Below are 16,236 nucleotides of genomic sequence, written 5' to 3'. Positions count from 1 at the left end.
TCCTGGACGTGGGGACACGCCTCACAGCTGTAATGTTACATCACATCTGTACAGAGCTGAAGGAGAAGAGGATGACCTCTACTGTTTTACAGAAAAACACAATTTACCTTTTACACAACTACATTTCTTTGGAGTTATATTTGATTTAAAAATATGTTTTGAATTAAAAAATATAATGCTACATATTAAAAGCACAGAGGCTTTATAAAGCAAACACTACAAAGTGGTTCAGTTGCATCTGCTCCAGCTACAACATGAGAGGGATGTTGACCTTACTATAATAACATATAATAAAAGTCCCATGATGCTATAGGCTTAGTTGGATTCTTCTGCTGCACAACAACTGCTGTTACTTCGATTTACACTTACAGCAATGATAATAATCATGTACTTTTACTTCTTGTATCGCCTGTTACACATTTGAGATTGTTTTGTAATCTAATAGATTAGATGGGTTACTGCTTTTGTTTATTTAAAAGGTCTGAATATGTACCTGTCTTCCTCACTTATAATATAGAGGTTACAGATGCATTTCCCTGATGTAATATACTGAGAAAATATCACTTGATATCACACGTTATACTCGATTATTTTTATAACTTAGATATTCACTGAGTATGAAGTGAACTAATCCACATTACATTTTTTAGACTGCGTAGTTTTATCGTATAAAATATGCGATACTGAGACTGACATCATTTAAAAAATATCAAATTTAAATGGCAGGTAACTAACCTGTGTCAAAACAAATTGGGATTGTAACTTTATCCTCTCTCAACCTTCTTTCTGTGAAATCGGAGCTGAAAGTTGTTGCAGTTCTGTTTAATTTTGTGTGCACGATTTTGCAGAAACACAGCGATTGTGGTTGAGTTTGGGGATCATTGCCAAAACCTGAAGGTGCTTTCCTTCGCATCGGGTGCAGCAGGCAGCAAAAAGTTACAGTGTTCAAACCGAACCACTTTCACCCATAACTTACCTATTTTTTTACCTTTCTCTGCTTCTTATTTTTATGTACAATTTTTTTGAAGTATTGAAGTACTTATACGATATTTACTTTGAGTCAAAGTGGTTGGAAACACACTTTTGTCATAAATGTTAAGCAGCTGAATGTTTTTATGCTGTGTTTCCTCGATAACTAGTGGTCACATATTTGTGTGGCCCCCCCTAAAAAAGTTTATACTTGAAAAATTCAAAGTTGATGTCTATGCAATACTTATCACAAATAAACTTTTCTAATGTTCTCTATAGGTGTTTGTTTCCATTGTCTATCTTATTTGAATCATACGTGTTTTATGTTGACAGATTATTTTCTACAAAGACACACAAACCCAACTCAATTTTTTTAAATTAATTAAATTAAATTAAATTAAATAAAATTAAATAAAATTAAATAAAATTAAATAAAATTAAATAAAATTAAAAAAAATAAAATAAAATAAAATAAAATTAAATTAAATAATAAATTAATCCTGCTCAGTCGGCTTCTGCGCAGGAAGTGCACACTCAGTTTCTGTGCAGAGTTAATTTGTTTTTAAATTTACATAATGTAAGATATTGTGCAATTAATAGATGGTTGAAGTCCTGACAGTTTTAGGGGTTTAGTATCTTGCCAAGGACACTTCGGAATGAAGATGGGGAAGGGTGGGGATTGAACCGCCAACATTCTTGTTGGAGAACGACTACAAAATGTCAGTTTGACAGGACTTTATTCTGGATATTTAATTTATTATACATCAGACTCAAAGTGGCCTGAAATGAAACAACCCCTGCCTGATGTAAAATAGCTCAATTAAATACCCTGATAGCTGAGGGTCATTATCAATGGATCGGTAAATTATAACCTTGTGCATTTTTATAATGTAACGTATAATATGTTAGAGTAACAGGGCTGATAAATAAATAGTCTATACAGCCAGTAGATGTCAGTGTTGGTAACAACCTGAAAAAAGTCACTTGCATCAGTAAACTTGAGGTATTTCGGAGAAACCATTGCACTGTGCAGCAGACGTCCTCTGTCTGTTTTAAAATACAATTTTAATTCTTAAATGTCTGATCCAAAGTTTCATCTAACGTCTCAGCTGCATTTTATAAACTGATTTTCAAATCTTTCAAATATCTTTGTCACATTCATATAAAAACAGAATTTAATAATTGTGTTTAGGAGATTTTATTTCTTTAGTTTTTCCCAATTTATATTTTCCTCACAAATGTACCCAAGTTGTATTTTGTAATTTTTTTGTCCCTCTCACATAAAAACAAGGCACTGAAAGTTTTCATTCCATTTCTATATTTCACTATTTCCTTTTGCTTTATCTGAATGTTTCCACTTTAGATAATTTATTCAATCAAAGACTCGACTGCGAGCAAAAATTCTGCTCAGAAACATTTTGTCAAAGAGCCACATATACTCGATTCTCTCTGGGAAGGGATTTAAACATTTGGTTTATAAGATTAACTTCAGCTTGAAGAGAAAAGTCAAGCCAGATATTTTGCATCATACGCCAGGAGGACTTCACGTTAAAAAATATACTTATTTGAATATTAATTACAGATTAGTGCATTTTCCAACAAGATATTGACTTATGTAAACTTTACCTGTGACAAGCTGCTAACAGATTTATCTACTTTTCAGGAACTTGAACGAAACACTGCAGGTTTTACTGCAAACCCTTGTCATGATGAATTTTATGTTTTCAACCAGATAAACCAAAGGCAGCTGTAATGGAAAACATAGTTAGTAATGTTAATTGAAGTCACAATTGCAAATGGCTCATAAATAAAAGGAGCCTGCTGCACGAGAAGAGATAATTTATCCTTTACTCATCCACAGCTTGACGTCATTACAGGAACATATTTAACTGATTTCCTCATATGTGTTTAGAAGTTTCCATTTGTGTTCTTGCATCACTTCATCTCAAATAACATTAAATCAACAGCTAGTGTAACGTGTTTGTCGCCCGCCGGTCGCCCTCGGAGGCCGCCAGGATCCATTTCTGGATTATCCTCCGGTTGGGTCTGGATGCTCTGCTTTCATCCCAGAAGCTTCAAAGGCGACGCCATGCTCACTTCAAAAGACCATCAGCGAACGCCAATCAAACCCCGCTCCAGAAAACAACAAACACCGCCGAAGAAGTTGATCAACCCGGGCCAAGCATCACCAAAGTAAATAAAATGAATTGTAAACAGATGTCATCATTTGAAACATATGGATGAATGAGGCAGCATGTCAGGGCTTTTTTTAATTCAGTGGTTCACACAGGGTCCAAACTCCTTCTTCTGCCATTTCCCTCCTTCCCAACCTTCCACCCATTCATCTCCAACCCTCTCTTTTGAGTCAATGACTTCACTCCGTTCTGCTGCTGCTGCTTTTTCCAGCTCCGAGTGGAAGACTGTGAGCCAGGGCCTTGTGGGTATAAATCACCTCGCTCGTGTTCACATGTGCTCAAACCGTCCGAGACCGCTAACCTTTTTATCTCCGTCTCTGTAGGACAAAACGCAACAATCAGCTGGCTTCAAAGTTTTATGTTAAAAAAGATTTAATGGCTCAGAGTTTCCACTTCTTCAGATTTGGAGGGATTTCTGCCATCGAATGAAACGCTGAAGGAGATGATAGAGTCCAAATGGATAAACAAAGAATTCTGTCACTGTAGGCACAGTCCAGGAGTGTCATAATGATTCTCTTTATCTATCTATCTATCTATCTATCTATCTATCTATCTATCCATCTATCCACCTATCCATCTATCCATCTATCCATCTATCTATCTATCTATCTATCTATCTATCTATCTATCTATCTATCTATCTATCTATCTATCTATCTATCTATCTATCTATCTATCTATCTATCTATCTATCTATCTATCTATCTATCTATCTATCTATCTATCTATCTATCTATCTATCTATCTATCTATCTATCTATCTATCTATCTATCTATCTATCTATCTATCTATCTATCTATCTATCTATCTATCTATCTATCTATCTATCTATCTATCTATCTATCTATCTATCTATCTATCTATCTATCTATCTATCTATCTATCTATCTATCTATCTATCTATCTATCTATCTATCTATCTATCTATCTATCTATCTATCTATCTATCTATCTATCTATCTATAGGGAGATAAATATAGATATAGATAAGCGTATGTCTACAACCAATTGAGTCAGAGTTGAAAGAGCAAATGCACATTTCTACATTCACTTCACACCCCACGTTTTAGTTTATTTTATCTTAGTATATCAGATATATCAGACAGTCAGTTGATGATAATGTGCTGATGCCTCTTTGTTCAGTTTAAATATCCAACCGCAGCTTGCTCTGAGACAAACCCGGTGATTTAACGTCTGGAAACACAAACAATGTGAACCTGTTTCCCTAAACAATGAAGATCTGTTTGTGTTCAGAGTCTCCTCCTCTGCATTTGGTTGAGAGTTGTATCAATGGGGCTTTGTTCCCCCGTGGAATCTTAAAATGGATAAAATATCATGTGAGGCTTGGAGGAGTGAGTTACTCTGAAAACTGATGAGTTTTATCAATAACATTGAGTTAGGGGGGTCGGCAGTTATAGAAGTTTACAATCAATTGGAAAACACTGAGGAAATTAAGCAATTTCTACTGTGGTTTTGAAATAATACAAGTTAAGTGTATGTATTTGTTTGGCTTTTGTGTGATTGTGATTAGAATCAGTGTTTATAAGTGGTTGACATGATAGGAAAACTGCAGAGACACGTCCTTCCTGTCTGAACTTTGGTAAATAGATTGGAGGCATGAGAAAATGTCAAGGCTCAACTGTGGTCAGAGCACTGCAGTGGAGCCGTGACTCACTCTGTGTGTGTGTGTGTGTGTGTGTGTGTGTGTGTGTGTGTGTGTGTGTGTGTGTGTGTGTGTGTGTGTGTATGTGTGTGTGTGTGTGTGTGTGTATGTGTGTGTGTGTGTGGTGTTGTACGGAGCAGATGTACTGTTCCTTATCTCTCATTCATGGCGTCCACATGTAGCGTAAGTCATTTTCTCAGTATGTGGCAGAGATGTGCAGATAATCAGCAGCATGTCGCCCGTGCAGACACCTGCTGCCTCGCTCTGTGGAAACTCAAGTGATGCTGCAGCGTTGCCCAATACTGTTTGCAATGCCCACGTACTCCTCAGTTCAATGAGGCAGAGTTGTTCTGTGTAAGTATTACCCAATACAGAAGCAGTGCAGGGTAACCGAGGGCAATTGAATGTGAAGTAAGGTGAGTGACATCACAGGGATGAGCATTTACATTACGATTTGCGGTATTATAAAAATAACAATGAAAAACTAATCTCAAATTAAGTAGAATCATTTTTTAAATAGGGTAAATATTTTATAATAAAAAAAATTGTAAGTGTTGCTCACATTTCATCAGCGTCTGAAGTGCAACCAAATGTTTGGTAGACAAATTGGTACGTTCACATTCTCCACATGTGGACGAGTGTTTTAATGACCTCAGTCCAAAATTAGGGCGCAGTCACACATACTTAAATGTTTCAGGAACGAACCTGTTCACCTCCAATCTGAGAGAATGAGGAGGCCAATCACAGTGTGGTTTTGCATGGAGTTCAACTTTGCTAAAGTTTGACTTGCGATACTCATACATTTGCGTATTTGTGATTGAGCCAATACTGAAAACGCATATCAAATGATTATTCACATAAGTTGGGCATGCGCTTGAAGTAGTTTCATAAAATGCAGAAATCAACTGCACAACAGCTGCTAGCAAAGAAAACCAGGTCAGCCACGTTCGCTGCCCATGTCGTTATGTTCTAGAAAACTTTAACGTGCTAAGAGCATAACAAACTAGAGAAGAGTACATTGTGATCCAATCAGGAAGTGAAGTTTGGTGGTCTTGAGTTCCTGAAATCTCAGTTTCTGCTCATCCACATCACCCTGATTGGTCAAAAGGTCTTTAAACACCTTTAATAGTACATTTTCATTAGGGACAAGGCTCTGGTGTAAATAAGGACAGGCCACCACTGGTGGTTGATCCGGACACTTGGGATGAAAGCATTCACAGACCGACACAGAAACCAAGGAAAGCCTGTACTTTAGGCCACACTGATCAGGAGAAGTTTATATTGTAATTCACATCTGCCACTGTTAATCACAACACAAGAACCACAGGCTTGGCAGAGCGAGGAGAGCTGCGGCCCTGCCAGCACGATTACCAAGACCTATCAAACCCCTGCCACACACACTGCACTCAGCATCGATGTGTGTACTGAATACTGGATCCTGTAATCAAAAAAAAATTAATATTCTCCATATTCTGCCCCTCAGGTGGCTTCGCGAACATCAAAGAAGGTAAAGGGTGGTGTGGTATCTCCGTGTGCCGGCTCCTTCTACTGTACGAAACCCCCCCGAGACGCAGGCGGGAAGCAGCCGAGGAAATTGAATTTCACAACGTCGACGCTGGTACCTGGCAGGTGAGGCTGTGGTTCACGTGCTCTGTAGGTTTTGCCTGCGAGCTGATCTGCACCAAACACATCTTAAAAGATCAGATATGAAAGTGTCTGTGCCAAAGATCCAACTTTTAGGATTCTGTACATAGCAGGGGTCGGTGGGACTGTTTTTAAATGAACAGTGTAAAAGTTCAATTTAAACTAGTGAGTGACCCTTTAAAATCAATCAATCATGTGAACAAAAAGTCAAACAATACTTATTTACAAACTGGAGTGAATGAAAGGGAACAGTTATGATTTTGAAGTGAAGTCCTAATAAACAATTTTACTCTTCTCTGTAACTGATGCCAAACAAAACTTATAAATTTGATTTGAGTCAAACGCACATTGTTGGAAATAAAACCAAAGACTTGTGACTGTACAAGTTCAGAAAAGCGTCTTGTTTACAAAGTCTTCAGTTCATGCTTCTATACTAAAGTGAACTCAACTTTTTATTTCTCCAAAAATAGAAGCATAATCTGTTTTATATAATTTATATTCTTCCTCTTTCTCTTGATGCTTTAGTGTGACAATTGAAACAGCTGTAGCATTTATTTTGTATTCTCTCATGTCAAAATAGAGAATGGAACTTACAACCCTCTGCCAAGGCCCCAAAATCCCCTGAAATTTGTTAAAGCTGCAAGATCCATGAATTATTCCCTGGGAAATTAGTGAAAATTTGAAAAAGGCCCTATGTCACAAAGAAAGAGAAAAAATTCACCCTGATCCTCATCCGCACCAAAATCGAATGGTTTCTTCAATGACCCAAAACATCCTCAACCAATTGTCACAGAAATATGTTTTGTATTTTCTCTGTAATCAAACAAACCAACAAACTAATGGTGTCAAGGAGGTTAAACCAAGGTGTTTGAAATCATTCCGCCTGTGGATATAAATAAATCAAGAATCAAAGCTAATGACTTGACACTTAACCTTAACTTGGAATCAGTATCAAATCATCCATCCATCACTTTGACGCTCAAAGTGACTGAGGTTATTTACCAGAGCGCAGGCCCACAGAGACAGAAAGGAAGCTGTGCACCAACTGAGAGTCCCTGGCACCGAACACCGAGCCCCGAGCGAGGGAACTCAGTGCACTTTTTGATCCTGACTTGAATTTCACTTCAGAAAAATCACCAAAACATGCTTTTATCTTGTGCGGAGCTCAGCCAGATACTGAAAGGCATACGAATGCTTTTATCACCAGAAGACTTGACAACTTTAAGGCTTTTCTTTTTCTTTTTTGAAAACTCTCTAGACAAACCGCAAATGCAAAGGCAGATGTTTCAGTGCTTGCCCATTAGTGGCAGATTTTATAAGGTTCTGTAATCGGTTTTTAAATCACGCAATGAACTACTTTTAACAAATAACCCATTCCACTGTATCAGTGGATTTAAGTTGTATTGAGATGGTGGAATTTAACAAGCTAGTCTCTATTGTTCACTGTATTTATTTATGTATCATTCCAATTTTACGAACCCTCCTCTGAGCTTTTAGAAATCCCTGTCGCATTTGCAGTTTGCATTTGCATTGACAATTGTTGTTCCATTAAATTACAGAATGTAGTTTCCAGAAGTCACATCAATCAATCAACATTCGACCAGAATGAGCCATAAACCCTTTTTACAGGAATATTTTGAAAATCTTTATCTACATGCAGATAAATTCTGTAGAATTGGTAGCAATGTTTCTATTTTACAGCTAACCTTAAATGCTAAATGTATTTAATGTTAAATGAAAGACAGAATAAGTCTAATCTAAGTTTATGGAAACAATGCATAGTGAATTAAAATCTGGAGCAGTGGAAGATTCTGTTTCTGTGAATCTGTGCAAATGTCTTTAATGTTGCATTGCATTGTTGCATCTTACTGTGAAGCCTTGACTTCACTGCTTAGGTTGCAGATCAATATTGTTTGTTAAACCACTTCTGAAATTCTATATTCCATTCACAGGACGCACCTGAGAGGACGTCACGGTTTGTTAAACTGAAGTGGTTAGGACACATTTTCCATCTCCAGCCTTGAGATCTGCAGAGGTTGTGTAATTCTGTGTGTTTTTAAGAAACAGGCCTCAGCATCTTCAAAAAGCTTCTTCTGTCGATATGAAGAGAGGTTTCCACAGAAAGAGATGTGAGGGAATCAGACAAAACTGTTTGTCTGGGCGTAAACAGGCTGTTTGTTGAGATGCAAACGGTTACATCTAAATGCCAGACCCACCTATAGCTGGTACAACCACACACACACACCCACACACACACACACACACACACACACACACAAACTCACACACACAAACACACACTCAAAGACACAAACTCAAAGACATAAGACGGAGTAATTTGTCTCTGACTGTGGATGAGCTATGTTTTCACCACTTTCAACAGCAGAAGTGTCTCCAGAAATACAAACAGATATCAAACTCAATAAAAGATGAGAACATAGAATCAAAAATCCTTCACAAATCCTTCATCTCTTTGCGCAGGGGGGGAAAACCCTCCAGGCATAGAGAATATAGTAAACAGTATTTTAGTTAATTCCCATGTTGCTGCCCTGGAGAGACGTTCAAATTACAGTTTCATACTCGCAAACCTGTCTGACAAAATCACCATGAAACACATTCAGTGGTGACACGTGTTGTGTGATCCACTGTATTATGGTAACACTGAAGGTGAGGGATCACAGAGAAAGCTGAAGTGTTGCCTCCTTTATGTTTACTCCTGTTTACCCAGAGACGCCGCAGTGAGAACACACAGTGGGATCTGAAAATGTGCCGCTGTGGAAAGTCAGAAATCATTACAAAATGTTTTCAAAGAGATTTCAGTGACCGCTATTAGTTATTGCAATGTGGATGTGGTATAATGCAATGAATCAAACGTTATTTGATTAACCACTTTTATACATGTCAGTGAAATGCAAAATCTTTTATATTTTCTCTTCTCATGTTCCTAAGTTTTACTCTCATGGGAAAAAAATTATGAAGCATATTAAACTATTAAAAGGGAATAATTAAAAGAGGATTAAATAAATAATGCCAATTTAGCAATTGCCATAAAACCAACTAAACAAATCTAAAGAAAAGGCTGAAGAGGTTGGTTTTACATTTAGATTGATAGATATAAAAATGAAAAAGTTGTCTCTGTTGCAGTTTGTAACAATTGAAAGACTTGTGTCAAACAACTGGACGACCTTGCCTGACTCATGCGCTGCAAGCATGTCAAACGAGTTGGCTGGTACAAGACCGTTAAACACTTTATAAAGTATAAACCAACATCGTTTAAAAACCAACAAAATAAATTCTAAATCTTACAGATAAAATGGAAAATATGTATGTTCTTTATTCATTGTTTGGATTTCCTTACAAAAAAAATCACAGACGCACACGAAATAGAGACATACAGAGAGAAAGTGAGTTCTGTTTATCAGATCTACTTTTTCAAACAAAACTCTTCAACTTAAAAAACTCTTCTTAACTTCTTAACTTCATATTTTTGGCTGTGTACTGTGGGCAGAGACTTATCACAGTACTTATAGTGTGCATTGGAACCAACAATCTCTCTGGGACTCGACCAACCTAAGGAAATCATTTGAGAAGTCTGGGGTTTGGTGCCTGTCTAAACTTCTCCGTCGTATTTATCTTTGCTCACAAACATCTTAACTGCATCCAGAGCCCGTTCTCTACATGGCAAATTAAGAAAAAAAACCACATCATGAAAAACGCATGCTGTTCAAAGAAGCCTTCTCACAGCGAAACTACAAAAAGACGGCAAATTAAATTAATTATTAAAAGAGTTTATAAAATGCAAACAGCCTTATGTAAGAATATGTTACTTCTGATGTTTTCCCAGCGCATAGGCAAACCAGTATTCTTTTCCATTTTTGGTTTTCAATATCATATATCTCAGTGAAATGTAATTTTAATTACATGTTATGACTGATGTAATTCATACGGTCAAAGTCACATCTCCATTCAGTCAGGCTCTGTCAGTGTGAAGTAATACATTATTATCCTTCAGCTCACTCACTGAGAGAAGAGCGGCTCCGCGTCGCCTTGATCCCGCCGACTTTACGGCTGATGATGCAACCTCAGTCCTCAGCTGCTCTCCCCGCACGCAAATACATTTTGTCAATTACAAAACCCCAAATAAAGGTTTTACACAACTGCCTCAGCAGCTACACAGTACATCACAGCGACATTCAAATCGGTCAAATCCTCCCCCAGAAGCCGCACATCAGGAAAAGGCCTCAGATTGTTTTCCCTGTGTGTTTATAACAACCGAGAGACGGAGCCGATGTCGGAATACGTGTGGTGACACATTTGTCGCCGTCGCAGCAAGCGCTCTATAATCTCTCCAATCAGGAAACCCAGAACAAATTAGGTTGTGCAGTGCTTCCAGTATCCCATCACTGTAAATCATCATCATGACCCCGGACATGTACAAGTACACTATAATGCAACAACAGGGCCTGGGAGAATAATGTTTGTTCCCAAGACTGGTCCTGAAGATATACTGTGAGAAGATAGAAGAGTCCCATTCACTTGTACTTCTCACCCACTTACTGTATGGTAGAGTGAAACTACAGGTTCCAGGATGAGCTGGGGTTTGGCCCTCTTCCTTTTTCATTACAGGGTTTCGTTGGCGGTGAACAAGCATCGGGCGAGTCAGGGTGACTGTTAACTGTCACTGTGAGAAAGCACAGAGCTACGAGTCCAAAACAAAGGCCTGACACTGGAAATCACTGAAACAGCAAATTATAGGTTTAGCAGTACATTGACCAGCGGACCACCATGTTCTCGCTGTGGCGATGCTAACATGCTGATGTTTAACAGGGATAATGTTTTATAAAACTGTTCTTGACATAAGTTGGTAAGTGTTAAGAGAGAGATAAAAATAAATAAAATACACAATATTCTATATGTCAAACATTCATAAAAGCTGAACAATTTTGTGTAGCATGCCCGCATGCTAACATTATCTGATTAGCCAAGCGGAATGAGGCTGAAGGGAATATTTGTTTGAATGATCAAACAGATCCTCAACAAACAATAAAACCCTTTATTCCTGTGAAACCTCTTTGAGAAGTTTCTGTTCTAATACTTTGATTAGCACATGCTATTACTAGCATAGCAACAAGCTCACAGGAGCAATGATAACTGGCAGATTCTCAGCAGGGATCACATTTTCCCCATTTTAGTTTAATGTGTTAGCATGCTAATATTAGCTAACAGCACACATGTGTTTGATGGGGATATTATTAGTTTTAGCTCCAATATAACAATCTGAAGTATTGGACACATTTTGTCCAGATGAGGGCTCTAGAGGAAACATCAAAGGATCAGCTTCCAATTCATTCAAAGGGGAACATGAATGTCGGGGCCAAACTTTGTGTGAGTAACCGATTCCACAAACCTGCTGGTGGCAATAAAGGAAAAATGGAAGAATAACTACAGCTTTATTTGGTATCATGAAATTATTTTTAAAAAGTGCAAACAGGTGAAAACATCTTGGAAACCAATGAATGAAGACACATTTAGGTGCCTGTCAATAGAAAAGTTCAAAGTTTAAAGGACCAAGGCTTCATCAAGCTGCCCCACTGCTAAGAGGAGATTTGAGAAATAAGAGAATTCCATCCCAGAAAAAAATACATTTCATAAACTTTTGGTTGTTGATACGTCAGTTTTAGATAATTGCCATCAAATGAGAAGGAACATTTTTATAAGTAAAATGTTTATTTAAAGTAAAGCTATGAAAGACAAACTTGACAAAGAGAAGATGCAAGAGTAAGACCCGAGAGCGAGTGATGACAAATGAGAGTGAAAAAGGCAAAAAGGGAAGTATTAAAGTAAAAAGAAAGAAAGCAAGAAACAGAGGAGGAAAGGAAAGAAAAATACAGAGAGAGAGAGATTCAGGCTCAGAGAGGGGGGGGGGGCTCCAGTTGGATAACCAATCTGTGTTTTCAGTCTCCAAGTCAAGTAGAAACCATCAAAGCTTGAGGTTTTGGGGACTCAAAAGTCAGTTCGATATCCAACCATTTCCCACAGCCTTTCAAGGGCTGCCAGACGTTTATTTGTTTTGGATTAATGTAATTAACCCCCCCGCCCCCCTCCCCTCTCCCCGCCCTTTCCTGGTGTCACACACACAAGAGGCGAGTCACAGTGAAGAGATTACGAGGCCGCAGCTTCTCATCCATCCAGCCCGGCCCAGCCCTGAGGCTCACGAGATTCCATATCAGGGGATTTTGCTTTACTTCAGCCTGACGTGTGAATTGGCCTTTAACAGTTCTGACAAGCTCATCAGGAAATACTGTGGAGGCCAGTGAAAAGATAAACCCTCATAGGGAATGACTTATGCAGTGTATTTGCCTATGAACCATTCTAGAGTTACTTTTAGAGGTCTCAGGGGGTAGAGAGGGTCGTGCACTAACCAGAGGGTCAGTGGTTCGATCCCCAACACCTCCTGTCTGGTGTAGGATAGAAAAAAGGAAGGGTATGGAAGCACTGTATGACGTTGTGGGTGAATGAGTGTATGTTAAATGTACTGAAAAGCACTTTGAGTGGAGAAGTGCTACATAAATACAGTACAAGTACACACAGTATATACACAGTTCTAGTAAAGTATGAGTATTTATTGTCCCCTCCATATTTCAAAAAAATAAATCAAACTGATATTGTTTTGGCTTTAGCACCAATAAAGTTTCAATATATAAGATAATAATATGCTTGTGAAAATAAAGTTATTTGAATTATCTTAGAGGTATTTTCTCGTATAACTTTAAAACGTGTTATTCTATTTGCTGCCCATATCTAACTACAGTACAACAAGCAGAGTTATCATTGTGTGTGGTCTCAACATGTCTCTCTGACGAATTGGGGTAAGTACAAAAACCCTTTGTGATTTAATAAAATAAATAATTTATTACTTATAAATAAGATTTCCAGTCCTGCACTGCACCATAAACAGGTTCATTGTGCAGTGTTGAGTTCTGTGAAACTCTTAAATCTCTGATATTAAACTATTCATGAAGCCATCCGAAACTATGCAGCGCTTTTCAAGTGGCTTTTAAAGGTCCTCGACTGGAATTATCAAACTAACTCACTTATAAGTTGTTCAAAGTATGAACCAGGTTTTCAGAACGCGACTCATCTGCATTTCCATTCAACCCGGAGCCATAACTCTGACAAAAGTCACAGTAAAAATTATGTGTGAGTGTGTAATACTCTAGTGTTCCAGCTGTACTAAAATGTCTCATAAATCCTGAGAGTTTTCTGTTTTCATACGCGAAGAAAAAATGTATTGGGAAGATTTGCAGATCAAACCCAGATGGGACCAAAATCGTTTTTCAAAGTCTGCCACGATGAATAATGTGCTTTCTGATTTTGCATAAGTTCGAATGATGAGATGATGAGAGGGTTTTCTACAGAGTGCGAGTCACATGTTAGGGTTTGACCTTTTTTAACAATCATTTGCATGAGGGCAGAAAATAAAGGGGGGGAATAAATCTTTTTACAGCCGCCAAAAATGTATCTTTGGATGAAAATACACAATCACTTCATGCTTGGATGTCCTTGTCTGTTTTCTACTTTTTCAAGAGAGGGGAGTTTTGCCAAGTCTTTTTTTTTTCAGTAAAGCAACTTTAAACTTAAAATAAGGAATAAAACTAGACGTGTTGTTTTGGTATTCCTCTCTCTTCCTCTTTCTGATGTAACCATGTGCTGGAGCTCACACTTCTGAGGACCTAGTTTAATTCCCATTTTACACCTCAAGAGGTCAGTCTAGCTCCCTGTGCCAGCACTGAGTGACCAGCAGAGACAATGACCATGTCTCAAAAAAGAGTCTGTTTATGTGTATCTCTGGACATGTCATTCAAACATACTATAGATGTTCTTCACTGAATAATACAGCACAATATAAAAGTACTTATTAATGTAGTTTAAGTCCAAAGGAGCAGAATTAAGACTTAAAAAATAAAACACTGTTAAAGATACATAATTTGTGGGTTTACATTGTACATAGCATATGGACATTTACTCAAGTGCTGTATTGTACAGTTTTGAGGTATTTTACAATAGTTCCACCCTGCTTCATTTATTTGACAAAGAATTTGATCAACATAAAATTACTTTTAAGATAAAAAGTACTTTTAAGATAAAAAAAAATAAACAGAAATATAAAGTAGTTAACATTAACTTTACCTCCACAAGATGCTTTAATGATAATAGTTAACCTGATTTAATTTTAAAATACAGGACTGGAGTTCTGTAATAGAAAATATTTTTGATACTTTTACTAAAGTTGCCAATTACAGATAATCAGCGTGCCAGGCGTGTCTGAATGAAGTTTGATGTTCAATATTCACACAACATCTGTATAGAGACAAAAATCCAATATGTTGATGTACTAGGTCAAAGTGAAAATGTATGACTTCAACTTCCTGACCATGTACAATATGTGCTGGCATTCTGGGAAATGTTTGACGTCACATGTGATATGACCCTCGGGTGCACTTTTCTTTTTATGTGGTGACTTTCAGTATGTGTAACCTTCTGCTGCCTACACCTCCATTAAACTAATATTTGGTTAAACCTTTGAGAATGAAGTATGTATAATATAAGTTTAAATGTGATTTTCTTCACTTCCTTGGCAGGTCAGTTGTGATTATCATTACTGCCGTCTTCACTCAGGGATGAAAAGACATAAATGCACTTAAAAAGTCATTTTTAAAATGAACCTCGTAACAAAACATTTATTCAACGAAATGTGAGTGAAAAAAAGGACCAGGATGTTTTCTTTGTCCAACACGACCCTCCCTACATCTGCCCTCAGCTTCTAAGGCTGTTTGGGCTCTTTGCTTTGATGCTGTGGGAATTTAAGTAACTTTAAGTCTATAAATTCTGTAATGTAGCAACTTTTTCAGTTCATTATTTCCAGTAAAATTCCTTTCACTGTAAAACAAAACATTTAAAACTTTTCTTTTCAACTTAAAGACATACAAAGACAATTTCAGAAAACGCAGTGGATAATCGCAGGAAAGGCGAGAAAGCAAATTTGGAGTAAAACAGCTAAACTGTAAGAATGTTCCAAAGTCAAAGTGCAACTAGGAAATATATTAATCCTCAGACTATTATATGCTCGTTTTGAAAGTCACTCTCAATAACATACATCCTTCCCCCCTAATCTTTTCCAGAATTCTAGTATTATGAAGCCTCATATAAACCAGAACAGAAACAGTGGCAGCTCCTGTTCCTGGTTCTGTTTTTGACGTATGCAACATATTTTCCTTATTTCAAGCCGGGTTTTCTCAAGTTGCACAATATACAGAAGAAAATGACTCATTCTGATTCGATAGATCAACTCTTTGATTGCTTTCTATGTCCGTATATAGGCACGAGACAGACTCGATCCTCCTCCTGACAAAGATACTTTTATCATCCCAGTCCTGCAGAATCCTTTGCATCGTTTTAGCCTGATCCGTGTTATCAGGCAAACAGCATTTTATGATAATGTTTACTAATTATAAAACTGCATTCAACATATCAGTCAAACATGAACATATTATAAAGATAAGAACAGCATCTGAAACTGTCTGCCCATGTTACATCTGTTCTTCTGACTCAGTACCGCAGCAGCAAGAATAGACGCCAATGAATCAGTTCGGGGCTCAAAACAGATTTCCTTGTAATTTTAGAGTTTGTCTCATGATCATCTCCATTTGACTTTCGCCAGATTTGTTTTGTGTTGATGCTGCACTGCTGTTATTTTCAACAGT

This window comes from Limanda limanda, chromosome 14, assembly GCF_963576545.1.
Source record: "Limanda limanda chromosome 14, fLimLim1.1, whole genome shotgun sequence".
NCBI lineage: Eukaryota > Metazoa > Chordata > Actinopteri > Pleuronectiformes > Pleuronectidae > Limanda > Limanda limanda.
This window is presented reverse-complemented; position numbering follows the sequence as displayed.